The sequence below is a fragment of the Manis javanica genome, chromosome 8 (genome assembly GCF_040802235.1).
Source record: "Manis javanica isolate MJ-LG chromosome 8, MJ_LKY, whole genome shotgun sequence".
NCBI lineage: Eukaryota > Metazoa > Chordata > Mammalia > Pholidota > Manidae > Manis > Manis javanica.
In genome coordinates, this window is record NC_133163.1 from 49,105,312 (window position 1) to 49,121,302 (window position 15,991).

General features: G+C 46.3%; 1 long non-coding RNA gene across 4 annotated transcripts; it reads right to left on the minus strand.

The window, feature by feature from the left end:
• Positions 1 to 833: 833 nt before the first annotated feature.
• LOC108396351 (uncharacterized) lies at positions 834 to 15,750 on the minus strand. 4 transcript variants are annotated; one of them, XR_012120527.1, is made up of 6 exons: positions 14,914 to 15,750; positions 14,592 to 14,668; positions 12,579 to 12,773; positions 11,567 to 11,632; positions 7,279 to 7,445; positions 834 to 4,623 (listed from the first exon to the last, which is right to left on the minus strand). It is a non-coding gene; the product is annotated as an uncharacterized lncRNA (long non-coding RNA). The 4 variants fall into 4 exon arrangements; XR_005060678.2 differs by lacking the exon at positions 11,567 to 11,632 and having other exon boundaries at positions 14,914 to 15,742; XR_012120528.1 differs by lacking the exons at positions 834 to 4,623; positions 11,567 to 11,632 and adding an exon at positions 4,638 to 6,575 and having other exon boundaries at positions 14,914 to 15,746.
• Between the last annotated feature and the right edge of the window lie 241 nt (positions 15,751 to 15,991).

The following is a 15,991-nucleotide window of genomic DNA, read 5'->3' on the forward strand; positions in this document are numbered from 1 at the left end:
CTATCAGGCTTAAGTCTGGCCTGGTCACATGGTTGGAAGGCCAAAACAAAACCCTGCAGGATTGTTTTTTGTTTAAAGTTCACTTGGAGAGATTGCAAGATTGCTCTTTGATCTTGTAAGTCAGTGTTCTGACGCTTCAGGGCTCTCAAGTTTATTTTGTGGTGAGGCTGTTGGGTTTCTGAATGAAGACCTATAGTTAGGGTGTAATTTCCTGCCCTCCTGTCTGCAGCACAGGCACCGTCTGTATCACTCAGCTAGTCTTGGAGGAGGGAGATCTGTGGCCACAGTTTTCCAAAATCATCCAAATTAGGTCTCAAAAAGGATAGAGTTCTGAGGCCCATCAACTCTCCAAGGAAGGCCTGGAGAACACTGTGATGGAAAAAATACTTCTTTCTTCCAAGCCAGGGCAGTTTGTTGGTGGAACTGAGACTGGAAGCTACGTGAGTAACTTGAGAGCTGCTCCCTGTGGAGAAGATCAAATAGATATTTGACCTTATGAATGGTGGAGTTTTAGCTCCTGACCAGTAGATAATCCAAGGGACCTGGGTTTCCTTTGCACCCAATGCACTTATACCCAGAGAGAGCAAGGCCAGCCCTCAACTTCAGAGGAGAACTACCCAATTCCTGCAGGCTACTTAGAAAAACATTTTTGAATTCAAGAAATACATACTTATTGTAGAAAATCATAAACTGCAGAGTCAATTTTTTAAAAAGCCACCTGTAATCCTATTATCAGAAATAATCACTATTATTTTGATATGTTTCCAGACCTTTTTTTATGCATATACATATATGTATAAATGGTTAGAGGCTCACAACTACCATGTTGGTTTTTTAAAATTTTATTTCTTTTTTAATTTTTATTTTGGTATCATTAATCTACATTTACATGAAGAACATTATGTTTACTAGGCCCCCCCCTTCACCAAGTCCCTCCCTACAAACCCCATTACAGTCACTGTCCATCCCCATAGTAAGATGCTGTAGAGTCACTACTTGTCTTCTCTGTGTTGTACCTGTGTCCTGTGCCCCCCACACACATTATACATGCTAATCGTAATGCCCCCTTTCTTTTTCCCACCCTTATCCCTCCCTTCCCATCCATCCTCCCCAGTCCCTTTCCTTTTGGTAACTGTTAGTCCATTCTGCTGCTGTTTTGTTCCTTCAGTTTTTCTTTGTTCTTATACTCCATATATGAGTGAAATCATTTGGTTCTTGTCTTTCTCTGCCTGGCTTATTTCACTGAGCATAATACCCTCTAGCTCCACCCATGTTGCTGCAAATGGTAGGATTTGTTTTCTTCTTATGGCTGAATAATATTCCATTGTGTATATGTACCACATCTTCTTTATCCATTCATCTACTGATGGATACTTAGGTTGCTTCCATTTCTTGGCTATTGCAAATAGTGCTGCAATAAACATAGGTGTGCATCTGTCTTTTTCAAACTGGGCTGCTGCATTCTTAGGGTAAATTCCTAGAAGTGGAATTCCTGGATCAAATGGTATTTCTATTTTGAGCATTTTGAGGAACCTCCATACTGCTTTCCACAATGGTTGAACTAATTTACATTCCCACCAGCAGTGTAGGAAGGTTCCCCTTTCTCCACAACCTTGCCAACATTTGTTGTTGTTTGTCTTTTGGATGGTGGCGATCCTTACTGGTGTGAGGTGATATCTCATTGTCGTTTTAATTTGAATATCCTTATAATTAGCAATGTGGAGCATCTTTTCATGTACCTGTTGGCCATCTGAATTTCTTCTTTAGAGAACTGTCTATTCAGCTCCTCTGCCCATTTTTTAATTGGATTATTTGCTTTTTGTTTGTTGAGGTGTGTGAGCTCTTTTATATATTTTGGATGTCAACCCTTTATCAGATCTGTCATTTATGAATATATTCTCCCATAATGTAGGATACCTTGTTGTTCTGTTGATGGTGTCCTTTGCTGTACAGAAGCTTTTCAACTTGATATAGTCCCACTTGTTCATTTTTGCTTTTGTTTCCCTTGCCCGGGGAGATGTGTTCATGAAGAAGTCACTCATGTTTATGCCTAAGAGATTTTTGCCTATGTTTTTATCTGAGAGTTTTATGGTTTCATGACTTACATTCAGGTCTTTGATCCATTTCAAATTTACTTTTGTGTATGGGGTTAGACAGTGATCCAGTTTCATTCTCTTACATGTAGCTGTCCAGTTTTGCCAGCACCATCTGTTGAAGAGACTGTCATTTCCCCATTGTATGTTCATGGCCCCTTTTATCGAATATTAGTTGACCATATATATTTGGGTTAATGTTTGGAGTCTCTACTCTTTTCCATTGGTCTGTGGCTCTGTTCTTGTGCCAGTACCAAATTGTCTTGATTACTGTGGCTTTGTAGTAGAGCTTGAAGTTGGAAAGCAAGATCTCCCCCACTTTATTCTTCTTTCTCAGGATTGCTTTGGCTATTCGGGGTCTTTGGTGTTTCCATATGAATTTTTGAACTATTTGTTCCAGTTCATTGAAGAATGCTGTTGGTAATTTGATAGGGATTGCATCAAATCTGTATATGGCTTTGGTTAGGATGGCCATTTTGATAATATTAATTTTTCCTAGCCAGGAGCATGGGATGAGTTTCCATTTGTTAGTGTCCTCTTTAATTTCTCTTGAGTGTCTTATAGTTTTCAGGGTATACCATGTTGTTTTGTTACTTGCTCTTTTTCAGCTACCACTATATCATGAAAGTTTTTTATGTCAATAAGTACATTTCAATGACATTGTCCAATTTTCATTGAAGAGTTGTATTATTTAATAAATCTTCTACTATTAGATATTAATATTGTTTACAATTGTTTTTTGCTATACTATAGTGACTATTCTTAATTATTTCCCTAAGATATGTTCCAAAGAATGTAATTGCTAGGTCAAAGCTTAATGGACATTTTTAAGGATTTTGATTCTACATCAATTAGGACAGGCTAAATGTTGTAACAAGCACCCCCAAATCTCAGGTCCTAACACAATAAAGATTTATTTTTCTCTAATGTTAATAGTTCAATGTAGATTACCTGGTTGGGGGTGGAAGGAACTCTGCACAGTCATCTGGAACCAGGATTTGTTCATATGATTACTTCCCATTGGCCAGAACACTGGAGTTTTCCACTGAATCCTCTGATTTCAGATGATAAGCAAAGGGAGAAAGAGAAAGAGAAAAGAGAAAGAGGGAATGGAGAATTGCACCACTGGCTTTAGGGCCAGGCTTGGAAGTGACCCACATCACCTCTGCCTACCTTCCAATTGTCCAGAGCTCAGTCACATGACCACTTCTAACTGCAAGGGAGTCTGAGAAATGTAGTCATCTTGTGTGTCCAGAAAGAAAACAGTTTGGTGAACACAGAGCATTGTCTGTGCCTCAAACATACATTACTAAGTTGTCAACCGACAAAGTTTTTCCAGTTTATTTCCTATCAACAGGGTATGAGAATTCCTTTTTCCCAACACACTCAATAATTAAGAAGATGACATTTTTTGTGTTTTCTGTTGATCTGCATGTGGTGTTGTTGCTTCTCTGCATGACTAGACTCAGAATACCTGTTTCTCTCTTGGAGTTAATCTCCCTGAGATAGGGACCATACCTCTGTGGAGCCAGGATTCTGCATTCCTGGCTGTTTCAGAACAGCAGTCCTCGCTGCTGTCTCCTAGGCTGGCCTGAGTTTCTGGGCTTTCCTCTGCCTGTTCTTCCTGCTCTCCTTCCCTTCCCTGCTGCAGAAGAAGATGTGATATGCAGGAGTCCGCGACACAGGTGACCCTTGCAGGGACTCTGCCCCAAGCCCCCAGCCCCGGCACACCTCTGAATGCATGGCTCCTTCAGAGACAAAGGAAAAGATTGAAGCTCTGCATTTTCTGTGCTGTCTCAGGTGTGTTCCAGCTTACATTTTCACAGAAGAAAGGGCAGAAAATGAAATTGGGAGTCAAAAATAGCAACTCAATGCTGACTTGATCTCGATCAAATCATCTGGTGCCTTGTCCTTAGTGCTCAGCGTTCCACCAGCATAATCTTCCCCCAATGCAATCAGGATAAATAAACTGCTTAGAAATCATAAACGGGAGGTGATAGGATTGTGCAAAGCCTATTCTTGTCTGTCTTTGTGTGAACCCAGGTTGCTGAACACAGCTCATGCCTGAGCTGTGGTTTCCTGCTTGTTTTGAAATTTAGTTTCTATAAGATAATGCTTTTGAATGGCTTCTTGTTCATATCTTCCTCAAGGGAGGCCAACTGTTGCTTGACGATTGTCTGGCAAGCCTGGCCCCTGGAAAAGTAAGGTTTCCAGTGAGGTATTTGCAGAAAGTCTTCAAAAAGTGTCCTTGTTCATTCCCTCTGGGGAACTGAGGGCCTGGGCATCAGCACAGCAGAGGAATGCAAACTGAGCAAGTCACAGACTTTCCAGGCCAAACTTCTGGTCCTAGGCATGCAGCCTTCCCAAAGCTAGGATGGTTCTTGCGTTTTCTGAAGAATGAATCGATGCCTTATCCTTTCAGGTTGCACCCTCTCATCCGTCCTGAGAGGCAGCCATGGTCTCTGAGGGGAGATTAATAGCTGGGCCTCTTGGTGAGTGAATCACACCAACTGTAATCCTGGTTTAGGATCTAGAAATAGAAAGAGGAAGTGGCTTAGAAATAAATACAAAGAGCACAGCCAAGAAAGGGCTGTAGTAGAATTCTCCTCAAACGACACAGGATACAATGGGCAGAGGTGAAGCTTGACATCTTTTTTTCTCTCTGTTACCACGATGCCCTCTGGGAGGGCTGGCCATCTGAATAGGGAGTGGGATGTCTTCCTGGGTATGGCATCTGGGGGTGCTGGAGGGGGGACCACTGTGCATCAGTAGGTTCTCTCCAGAGTGAACCCACCTGCGGGATGCCAAAGCCCCTTTCCACTTCATCTTTGTAAGTCAGTTTGGGTTCTTGGAAATGAGTTTTGCCAGTTGTTATAAATGTAAACTCTCAAGAGGTGCTTTCCACAAGGAAAACAGATTTCTGGTGGCTTTTGGTGGTTTCTAGAAGGTTCCCTGAGCCCGTGGGGGAAGGACTTCCTCGCACCAATTCTAAGATACAGAAGTTCACTGCCATCCTGAGATTCTCAGCGTGGGGTGCTGGATGGGGTGGCTTCCCTGCAGTGGGCATGGCCAGGGGGTTCTGGCTACAGGGGGCAGCTGCTGTGGGTGGACAGGAGCTTGGAGGGCTGGCCCCTGATGCATGAAGGCCACCTCCCAGGGCTTCCCCAGGCTCCTCTTGGCTCTCCTAGAGCCGCGGGGCTGCCAGTGCAGGGCCAGATGGAGGCTCAGACCTGGGCCATTCCCACTTCTCTTGGAGGTGGCCGGGTCCTCAACAGCATCTCAGCCGCTCCTCGAGAGCCTTGGGACTACCTCCCCAGGCTCCGCCCCAGCCCTCACCCACAGAAATGGGATGCTCTTTAGTGTTTCATGGGCCCATAACTCCCAGGACAATGCTGGGCCCACAGATCTCAGTGGGTGACTCTTGACAACCTAGCAGGGCCGGGCCTGGTCTCTGAGGAGGGTCCTACTTGGGGGTCAGTCCACCTTCTAAAAAATGCCTCCTGAGGACCCTCTGCAGCCCAGTTTCTCAAGGTGTAGTCCCAGGCTGCCAGCAGCAGAATGATGGGGTGAGAATAGGGCTGTCATAGAGGCTGGTTCTTGGCCTCCTCTGTCTAGCTCCAGAATCTAAATTTCTCTGAGAAGGTCCTAGAAATTTGGGTTTCTGCAAGTACCCCCTTCCCCAGTTGGCCAGTACAGTCAATTTTACAGCCTTCCTCTATACCAATCCTGGTCAAGTTTATTATCCCTTTCATGAAAATAATTTGTTTCCTTTTCAACCTTTTGAAAATGAAATCGGAAGCACAGGGATCCACTTACATAAGAAATGTCACTGGGGCTTTAATCAACAAGTTTGGGCTGCTGATTCTATCAGGGGATTTGAAGGAAGCCAATCTTTGGTTATCAGGTGACCACTATCTGCTTTACTGTTGACTTGTCGCCATTAAAGGAGCCTCCCCAGCTTTCCCTTCTCTCCTCTTTCTGCAAGGATATGGGCCCCCTGCTCCTGGAAGTGGTGCTCTCTGAGTGCTTTAGCAGAGTAGTACGTGAAAATAAACTTCTTCACATACCCCGGTGAGGCAGGAGTGAGATCCACAGGTGTTTCCACAGAGACAACACTGACCCCAAGGAAAGGTACAAGGCACAGTGACAGATGACATGACAGAGATGTGCAGGAAAGCCCCAAGCACCCTTAGCTCTGCTCAGCCTGTGGTTCTCACTCTCCTCATTGCAGAGAGCAATGCAGTTTGTGCTGGTAAATCAGCTCTCCGTGGAAAAAAAAGAAAAAGAAAAAAACCCTCATTTGTAGTATTTGCCAGTTTCCACAGTATAAATACTCCCACCAGTGCAGATTTCAAATTACCAGTGGTTTAACAACTGATTCACAAAATTCTTGAATATTTAATGATTGGTTGTTGCAAATCAGAAGGCGACAGCTCTAGCACCTGATCTTCTCTTGGCCGTGCCTCCAAAAGTCCCCGAAGCCTACCAAGGGGAACATCATTTTCAGCTTCTCAGTCAGAAGAAGTGGTTGAAATTTTCCCAGATGGTTATGACTAAATATCATAATGGTGAATGTGGAAGGACAGGGGGCAGGGGGGAGATTTTTTTTTTTTTTGTCTGCTAAATTGGAGAAGAGTCTTCCTTTCTCTTGGGCTCCTCTCTCCTGGGGCTGGGGGGCACTTCCCATCAGAGTCTGGCACCGCTTCACCTCCAAGGCCTCTTAGCACCCTCCCGGGGCTCCAGCAGCTCACTCTCTCCTTTAAAACCCTGTGATCCCATCCATGCCAGAGAACAGAATGCTCCTCCTTTAATCGGACAAGTTTAAAATGGAGGGTTTGGGAGCTACTCTGAATGGATTCTGGGTCCTGCCCTGTGGCTGGGGTGGTGCTAAAATAGATTCTTTCTTAAAAAGCTGGCCTCAAGAAGATTCTCTATCCAAGACCTAAAGGCTGAACAGCCCAGACTGACCTTTTCTAGATTTTTAGGGAGTCTTGAAAATGACAGGGGTGGGCAGGTAGTTGTCATAAAGCTGAGCATGACTGAATTTACCCACAAGCCTGTGACGCCAGCAATCACACAGCTTTTCCTTCCCCTTTAGGGATGACGTTGCACAGGGGAAAACGGTGACCTACTTTTCTTCCCCAAACATTGGGCAGCCGGTTGCATTTTCAGATTTAAAACTCACCCACACAGCTGTGGTTTCTGTTCTCCAGCACTCCTGGGTGTGCTTCTGGCTAGAGCTGGTCTTGTAAAGTGGAGTTTGTCTGGGAGTCCTCCTGAGAGACGCCGGCCTGACAGCCCCAGCCCACGTGCCTCCCGTACATCAGCATGGGTGCGGGGCTGCCCAGATCCCTGCAGGTGTGGGCACAGGAGAATCCAATTTTGTCCCAGGCTCGGCCAGGGAAGCACCTTAAAGAAAAGTCTCACTGGAAAGAGCCTTGAATCTGGGGCCTCTCTAGTACTCTAATCACTCCAAGTCAGTTAACAAATTTTTACTGAGGATCTACAGAGGGGTTCAGAACATACCATCCAAAAATATCCCACTTTTATTATTTTGAGCTGACGTCACATGAGAAACAGCAGATGCAGGAAAGTCTCTGACTTGCCCCTTTCTACCTAAAAGCAGGTCATAAAATTGCCCCTGAGAAAGGTGCCCTTCTACACGCCAGGAAGAACAGGGCATTCTCCTCACCAGAGACGGAGAGAAGATGCCCAAACGGGCCAAACCTACTAAAATAACACTTGGCTCCCATCAGTTTCCCCCATGTATTTCCTAGTCATGGGCCCACATTTACTTACCCTAGGCTGAGCCCCTGTGTCTTGTCACATCCCCCACAGTGTATTGTCCTTTGTTTAAAAGTCATATGAACTTTTGGGCCTAATGATTTCATTTTTGAAGACTCTTGTGTACACTTAAAAATATGAAATAAAACTTGTATGCTTTTCTCCTGAATCTGTCTTGTGTCAGTTTAATTCTTAGGTTCAGCTAGAGAGCCTAAAAGGGTAAGAGGAAGGTTTTCCTCCCCTGTATCAACTACGGAGATAATGGTGAGCAAGGCAGAGTCCCTCCTTCATGAAGCACACAGTCTCCTTTACAGGGCAGGCAGGCCTTGTACAAATAATTGAATAATGACTAGGGTACAAAGTGTTTGACAGAGAAGCATAAGACACCAGGGGAGCATAAGATAGGGAGGCTAATTCAGGCTGAGGGACCCAGAACGGTTCCTGGAGGAACTGAGATAGAAGCTGAGACCTGAGGGATGGTTCAAATCCAGTGGAGTATGAGATCCTCCAGACACAAAAAATTTATGCTTCAGAAACATTGTCTTCGCAAGATTGAGCTTGCAAATTTAGATAGTAACTGTCTTTCGTTCACATGCAATGTGGTGGTGGAGACCACTGCTTGCCTTCCAACATTCATTCTTCTGTTCTTAATAACAAATCCCCTGTTTTTGCTAGGTACACAGCTACCCAGAGAAAAGATTACTTGGCCATCTTACTAAGTGCTGGCCACTGAAATGTAGGCAGAAGTAATGTGTTGGGGGGGTCTCAGAGAAGCCTCTTTTCTGCTACCTGGTACCTGGATATGATGGCTGGAGGCTAAGCAGTTATTAGGGGCCATGAGGAGACATGCTAAGCTTAGGGGAGCAGTATATGAAGTTCCCTGGAAATCACACAACTGCCCTACCAGCCCTAGATTGCCTATCCTCAGATTTCTTTTATGTGAGAGAAAAATAAAGATCAGCCTTTACAAAGCCTCTATTATTTTGGGATTTTCTATTATGCAAAGCCAAATATAATCCCAGCCATTACACAGAACTTCCTTTCAGCCTAATGACAAGATCATTTATCTCTACTACCCACAAATTCCCTATTTTGTATTCCCTATTCTGTAATAATAATAATAATAATAGTATCTCTTCTCCCAGCCCTTTCATTCCTTCCCTGGCCTCCTTGCCCTCCCCTTCCCCCTGCACCTCCCCTCTTTCCTTACTCCCACATCCAGGCTAGGCCTGACCCGTGTTTCTGCCTCTATGGATGACAGGCCCCAGCCCAAAGGTTCTTGAGCTCCCACTACCTTCCCTGCAGAGCTGCCTGGTCAGAGCCCTGATGCAGAGAATGACACAAAGTCTGGGGGGACAGCCAGCCTTTCACACTCCTCCTTGCCCTTCCCAAGGAGGTATGAAAAGTTTGAATAATCAGACAAAGTTGAGAATCTGCTCTAATTTAGATAGACCACAAAAATGATGGGAGCTGTTTAATGGAACCTCCCCAAATTGGGCTTTTTAAGCTGTATAGGCATGAGTTTGTCTGTTTCCCCAGCCCCTGACTGAGTTCAGGAGGTCAAGACTGAAAACAAGAAGGTCAGTGTGTTTGGTTATGAAACTCAGACCTCAGCACACTGGGCCAGATGAGATGAGGCCTGGTGTGAACTGAATTGTGCACCATCCCCCACAACAACAAAAATACAGTGAAGCCCTAGTCCTCAGTGCTCAGAAGGTGACCTCATGGGAAGACAGGGCTTCTATAGAGGTAATCGAGTTAAAACAAGGTCCTTAGGGTGGGCCCTTATCCAATGTATCTGTGACCTTATAAAAAGGGGAAATTTGGATACATGAAGGTAGAGAGGGGCTGATGTTCCTACAAAGTGAGGTATGCTGAAGATTGTCCGTAAAGTCCCAGAAGCTGGGGAGAGGCTTGGGGAAGGTTCTCCCTCACAGCCACCGAGGAACCCAGTCCTGGGGATGCCTTTATCTCACACTTCTAGCTTCCAGAATTGCAAGACAAGAAATTTCTGTTGCTTAAGCCACAGTTTGTGGACCTTCATTAGGGCAGCCCTAGCAAACTAATATGAGGTCGCGGTAGTGCCAGCTGGCAGGAGTTTGCAGACAGCCGCTGCTCTCGCATGGTTTCCCTGCTGCTTCACTTCGGGATATGAAGACGCTGAGAACAGCTGGAGTCTCTCTTGGACATTCCACTTAACCGAGGGCCCCAGGGAGTCCTCTCTCCACCTGGAGGCAAACAACCAGTGGCATACCGAGTGGGGTCAAGTCCTGCAGAAGGGGTCCTGTCTGTGCACCTCCTGGGACTCATGTTAAACAAGGACACTTCCCAAGAGCAAAGGGCTGATGCTAACTGGCAAGGTCTGCCTGTGAATCTGTCTATATCTATTTATCTATCTATCTATCTATCTATCTATCTATCTATCTATCTATCTATCTATCATCTATCTAACTCATTATCTTTCAATCTATTTTTTCTCCTTTTCTTGGCAGAAAATCAGTGTCTAGATGGGTGCTAAAAGTGGTGCACAGTCTTTCCAGACCGCAACTAAGCCTTTATTGAACAATTATAGTGTATGCACGAACACACACACGAAAAAACCATATGCAGTCTCTTCTGCCCCTGTCCCCACCACTTGTTTCCACCTGGGGGCTTGGAAAGCAGAAGGGATGGGGGAAGAGGGACAAAGGACATCCAAAGGCTCATCTGCTCATTCTCCTGTCTCATCATACAGTCTAGGCTGAGGCTGCTTTGAGCTCCTGGGGCATTTGTGAGGCAGAGTGAGGACTTGCTGCTACTAAGCATCTATGTCCCTTCTTGTTCTGCTGGTAGTTCTTCACTTGTACTATTTATCCCTCTTCATAACTAGACATTAACCCTATTTTAAAAAGCCAAATCTGAGACCCGGAAATGTATCCTGGGGTCTAGTGATTTCTGGTAGGCACTTGGGATTGCTGTCTGGGCTGGAGATAGAGATTGGAGAGGCATGAGCAGAGGGGGCAGAGCGGGTCAGTAATTTTTGGAAACTCTTCTGTGAACAAGGTTGTGAGGAATGGAATACAGCACATTTAAAGAGAGAAAGCAATACTGGATGGACAGAAAGAAGAAAAGGGAAGAAAACGAAGACCTTCCAGCTGCATCACTCTGCTGCCTTGGGTTGGAGGAAATCCCTAAAGCACAGATCTGCATTTTCTCTCTCCCTTGGAGAAGTCACCCAAGAACTGGCCGTGCCCTGCTTTTTCTATGGAATCTCTCTTTGCCTGGAATGGTCTTCCCAGATCTTTAATATTCCAAAAGAGTAAATGCGGAAGTTCCCAGGGTGAGGCTCTTGTGAAGGTAGCAGCGTGGGCACAGTTTCATTTAATCCCCCTTGAGAGCGGTCGTTGTCTCGGGAGGAGCACAGCTGCACCCGTTGTTCCTAGGGGCAGAAACGACTGCTGGCTCCGACTTCTTCATTTTCTTCCTGGACGTCCTAGTCTCCTTTCAGGGGCCAAAGAACAGTGGGAGAGACGAGGCCAGGGGCTCGGATACAGTAGGTCGAGGAAGCACCTCCGGCCCTCCCCCTGCTCTCCCAAAGGCCTCGTTTTGCACAGGAGGGCAGCGCGGTGCTGTGGAGCGAGCACCAGGCCGCGCTCACCCTCTGTCACTGACCTGAGACTGCCAGGGGGACCCCCACCCCTCCGGTTCACCTCTCTCTAGGCTAGTCAACGGAAATCGCTTCTGAAAGGAAGGCAACAGCTACATTCTTGATGGATCTGTAAAATAAGTTAAGAAGTTTCCCAGAGGCTCTCAATCTACACTTCAAGGGCAAAAAAAAAAGCATTAACCTAGTTTCGTTATATTTTAGGAAACAAATGCTGGGCACCACAAAGCACCTATTATGCTATAAGTTTTCTGGAGAGAAAACAAGACAGAGCTCATTTTCAGCATGTAGGATAGAGCCTGTTGTCTGAGGACCCAGTAGTTTTGACCCTCCAATGAGTAAGTCTGTCAGAAAAAGCAGTTGTGACCATAATCTATCAAGTGTGTGCATTAGTAGGAAGCTTTTTGCTTGGGCCCCTTTCAGAGAGCTTGTTCTCTGGAGGTGTGTATATGGCAGCCAGGGCTGGGCTGGTCCACTGCGGGAGTGACTAGGGGTGCGGAGGACATACTGAGTGTGGCTCTGCCTTTGTGGAGGCTTCTGAAAACATCACATGGAAACTCCATCCCAACTGGGGTGTCAGAATCGCAGGAAATTACCTTTAGCTTGAGAGCACACCCTTAAATTACAGAATAGCCATCAATGAGGAACTCTCTTTCTAAACCTTTGTAAGGGCTACACATTATGCATCTATGTGGTTGGCTGGTACCTTCTAGCAGCCCACCAACTGGAATTCTTTCGTTTAGACAAGGAAAGACCCTTAGTCCTGTGCTAATGAGGCTGTTGCCCCAGGCCTCCAGGGAAGCTTCCTTTTTTTCTAATCTGCCACAGTCTCCTCTCCTAAAGTGGCATAGGACAAGGCCTCATTGACTGGAGCCCTGGAATTTGCCTTCATCTCTCTACCTCTTTTTTTTCCCTCCAAGTAAAACCCGTGTTTTTAATCTACTCCTGTGTAACAAATTACTCTTAAACTTAATAGCTTAAAACAAAAAACATTTTTCATCTCACAGGTTCTGTGAGTCAGTAACCTGGGTGTGGCTCAGATGGCAATTCTGACTCACAGTCCCTCCCGAGGTTGCAGTTAAGCTCTTTGCCAGGGCTGCAGTCATCTGAAGGCTCAGCGGGGCGGGCTCTGCTTGCAAGCTCAGTCATGTGGTTTCAGCAGGCTTTACTGTTGGCCGAGTCCCTTACAGCATGACCCTCTCACAGCCTGTATGAGTGCCTCAGGATGTGGTAGCTGGTTTTCTCCAGAGCAACTAATCCAAGAGAACAAGAGAGCAAGTAAGATCCAGAGGCAGAAGCCACGGTCTTTTATAACCTGATCTCAGGAGTGTCGTACCACCACACCTCCTGTGTTCTGTCAGTCACATAGACCAACTTGATACAATGGGAGAGAGGACTATGCAAGGGTATGGATGCCAGGAGACAGGCATCTTAGGAGCCACCTGGGAGGCTGGTTACCACTGGGAGAGGGAAGTGGGGAAGAGGGTCATGCACTGAAAAGGTTAGTGGTTTGAACTGGCTAATGAGCAACTCTTTGATTAAGTGGTTGAGTGTCCTTCAAAAGTCAGCATCTCTGCTTCTTATCTCTGGGCCTTTCCTGTAAAGTCAGGTGTTCAAATTAGCATGAACTTTAGATCCCCTAAAGTCTGTAATTCTAGGAAATTGAGGTTGGTGAGGAGAGGAGTGAAGAAGGAAAGGAGTAGGGAGAGAAAGGAACTTGGGTCTCCTGAGGTAGCCCCAGCACCGGAGCCCTGAGCCGGCCCCAAGCCCAGGCCCCAGGCCCGGGGTGTCCTGCAGTTCCAGGATCAGCAGACACCCAAGTCTTAGCATTTGCCAAGTGAGGAAATAAGAAGAGGAGCTCTCATTTAACAGCTTATGCCCTGTTTCCCTGAGGTCTTTAGACCTATTTCTGTGCAAGAGCAAAACAGAGATAACCAAGGTTACACCAAGCCTAGGGAAAGGGGTCCCCTGGTTTCCAGAGCTGGTGCGGGTTTGTGTGTAAATCAGCAAGAGTTCCTCACTAACTTTTTCTGAGTGGAGTACAGCCACCCCAGCACCTGCCTCCAGAGGAGTGCCTGCTGGGACCATCATCGCTTCCCATTTGACGTCCTGCCCAGCGATTCCAGGCCGCTCCTCTCACGGGTGATGGATCCGCTAGACTTCGGGGAGCACGCTGCTCAGGGGGCACCTGGGAGCCTTGGTGTGCGAGCATCCTGGGATGTCTTTCTGGGGCTGGTCTGCTCGGGGGAGCTGCCGCCTGAGAGCGCAGGACCCAGCTCCCCTCGGTCTACTTGCCTGAGGGAGCAGCTCTCAGAACCACGGAGACATGGACTTCTGTAACTTTCGAGTGGAGAGACTTATTCTCAGAGATGAGTTATCTGCTTCGGCACCTGTCTTGCGCCGCTCCCCGGAAGCTCCCAGGCTTTATGACTCCCCGCGTCATCCTTTGGCACAGTGGGCGACGCCTGAGTCATCCCAGGAAACATCCTGGCCAGTTTATTCCCAAACGCTGAGATTTACTGCTCAGGTTTTGAGCTGTTCCTTTGGGAAAGCTTCCAGTTTTGCGGTTCTCATAATAAAACCAGAAACTTAAAGTGCCTCAGGAAGCCCCGAGGGCTGAGGGGGATGTGCCCAAGACTGCCAGCCCCTCAAGCAGGTCTGTACTCTTGCAGGGCTGGTGCAGCACAACCAGGGGAGGAGCAGTTGGGCTCTGGTTGACCCAAAGAGACTAAATGCTAAATTCACAGCAAGGTTTCCTTCTGAGAAAAATTAAAGTAGACCAATTGGAAAGAAAGAGCCTTATCTAAACAACCAGGTGATATCAGTTACACTACACTGAGCACTTCCTAACATTTCAGACATAAGGTCTGAGGCTGTCTGCTGACATTTGAATTGACTTTAGATAAAATGTAAGTCGTGCTTCCATATCATGAGTCATAGGGCTCTGTCACTTGGACCAGAGCTACTGCTGTGAAGAACCATTTCCCGGACCTGAGTATATTCTGGAGACTTAGCTCTCCCAGACTGGACTGGGACTTCTGGCCAAGCTCCAGCCAGGATTTAATACTCACCTTTTCTTTCTCTTTATTCTCTCCTCTTCTCTTCCCTTCTCTTGCCTTCTTTGGTCTCAAAAGGACATCAAGTGATTCTAGGTTTGGGAATTCAAAACATCCTTACAACCAGAATCTAAGAGATAGATAGGGTCTTAGAGGTTATGTAGTTCAATCTTTCCCCTAATTCAGAAATATTCAAGGTCTGGCCTCTGAAAGATACTTTATGATAGGGACAACACTATGGTACAAAGTAATTCATCCTCTGAGGATGACTGTATTATTGCAGAATCCATTCTCATACTGACTTTCTTACACTGAAATCTGCCTCTCTGAAACTTACCCGCATTGACTCTTATGTTGTCTTCTGGGGCACCCTAGACGGCAGCTGTTCTCCACAGAAGCCCTTCAGATGTCTGAAGAAAATTGCTGTGGGGCAGGGTGGTGTCATAACCAAAGCATACAATTTGCATCTGGGTTGAGTCCCAGATCTTCCACTGTTGGCTGTGCGTGATCATGAGGAAGTCCCGTATCTCTTCAGTATCTGACTGGAGATTATCCCCACCGCATACGGTGGTGTGCTGGGGCCAGCTATGGACTGCATCTCCTCTCACCTTGGCATGCAGTGATCTCATGTTGGTCACTTCAGATGAGCCACAGTAGGAGTAGTCACACCATGGAAAGTGGCAAATGTTATAAATTCAGGCTTTTTGTTTGTTAATTTTTGTTATATCCTTGACCATATCTCAACTTAGTTGTAAGGATTGAATAAGACAGTGCAAGCAAATGTCCTCTGTGAACTGGACTATAGAAAAATAGATATTAGTGATCTTGAAAGACTGCTGCAAAATAGTTCCTAATGAATCACACTCCTAAATTCACTTCTGTGTGGTCCCTTTCCACATTATGTCTGGGCTGGTCTTATGACTTGCTTGGCCCAGTAGAATGTGACAAAAATTCTAGTCCTGGGCATGAAGAGCCTTGCAGCATCCACTTTCACTGTCCTGCTGTCCTGGGAGGCCATGATGCCAGCGCTAGCCTCCTGGAGGATGAGGGGCCATGTGGAGAAGGAGATGGAAGCACTAGCAGAGAGGTGCATACAGTCTACAGCCATTCCCAGCCTCCCAGCTGAGGTGATGGACACGCAGGCAAAGCCCTGTGTCACGGACGTTGTGGGCATCCAGCTCCTCCAGCCCCAGGCGGACTGCCAGCTGGCAGCGCACGTACCAGTGAGCCCAGCCCACAGCACTCCACCACACAGGGCAGAGAAAATCTCCCCAGCCCAGATTGCAGAATGGTGAGCCAATGAATGATTATTGTTGGTTTGAGACAGTTTTAGGTGTGGTTTGTACACAGTGATAGATGAATTACTATGGTTGTTATTGTATCAGGCCTCTCCATGTCTTCTCTTGTCCAAGTTA